This window comes from Ostrea edulis, chromosome 8 (assembly GCF_947568905.1).
Source record: "Ostrea edulis chromosome 8, xbOstEdul1.1, whole genome shotgun sequence".
Lineage (NCBI taxonomy): Eukaryota > Metazoa > Mollusca > Bivalvia > Ostreida > Ostreidae > Ostrea > Ostrea edulis.
In genome coordinates, this window is record NC_079171.1 from 30,157,051 (window position 1) to 30,158,496 (window position 1,446).

A 1,446-nucleotide genomic window follows, 5' to 3' on the forward strand; every position below is an offset into this window, starting at 1 on the left:
AAAGATGAATTCTGGTAGGTTCGTGGACACAAAATTAAAAGATTTATACGTTATAACTGTTTGTTTGTAAATACGATATTCAATTTTTCCCCATCTAATATATGTAAGTATTAGGCGGTTGAACATCAAGCCCCCCACCCACCCCCATCTTCTTTTTGTCAATAAATAGTATCAGCTTCATAGATATATAAATATTACCAGCATAGATATTTCTTGTATTTACAAACTTTTGTACAATGCGTCTTTTCTATGTATTGATTGTTAGTAAGCAGTTGATCTTCAATTTATTCTACGTAATAATTCTATAGTAATATTTTTGCATGTAATGACTCAGTAAGCAGTCAATTTTTTTCTTCTTTGTTATGATCGTTAGTAAACAAGTCAATATAGCATTTGATATTAACGTTTTATTATGAAATGGACGTTAATTGTCGACACGGTATTTAATATGAATTTTTAAATATATGATAGTTGTCAGTAAGCTGTCAATATATAGGTGTATAATACATTTTTTTAATGTAACGATCAATAGTAAGCAGCTGATATAGTATTTGATGTATATTGTTACTTGTTTAATTTTACTTTTCCCACTGTGTTAGTGCTCTTTACATGTATGCAAGGTGAAGATAACGAACAGTGATCAATCTCACAACTCCTACAAGCAATACAAAATAGATAGTTGGGCAAACACGGACCCCTGAACACACCAGAGGTGGGATCAGGTGCCGAGGAGGAATAAACATCCTCTGTCGACCGGTCACACCCGCCGTAAGCCCTATATCCTGTATCATACCCCTTCTTCTCCCTGCTTCTCCTGTATGCATACGTGTTTTCGTTCATATAGTCCTTGTATATCTGTGCATTATATGTGATGTCAATATACACGCATGTGTTTTTTTTTTATTTTAAACTGTGTTTATTCTATGACTGTACCTGTCTATATACAATTTCTGCTATGTGTTGTAATATACAATGTAGTCGGTTAAAGAGCGTATTAGCTCATGTTACCTGTTCACTGTAAATAATTCCGAGTTTAAATAAAAATTACTTACTTACTTAGCCGTATGAATTTGTATGTATCACATCTATGATTAATCGTGATAAAATATTCTAAAAACTGTAATGGTGAAATCCATTTCCCTCTTGACACGAATAATCACAGTTGATGTTGCGCTTATGTAGGTGTAGTGTACCTTATGTAGGTGTAGTGTACCTTATGTAGGTGTAGTGTACCTTATGTAGGTGTAGTGTACCTTTCAGTCTGAGTAAAACCAGACTCCAATCTCGCTCCCTCTTTTTTCTATGTCCGCTCTTCAACGAGCAGACATAGAAAAACGGGGGAGCGAGACTCCATTTAAAATTGAAAATTGACCGTAAATACATTATGCGACAGCGAACGACAGTATCAATGAATTCAATGTATGTACTCCGTCATGAATAAGATCA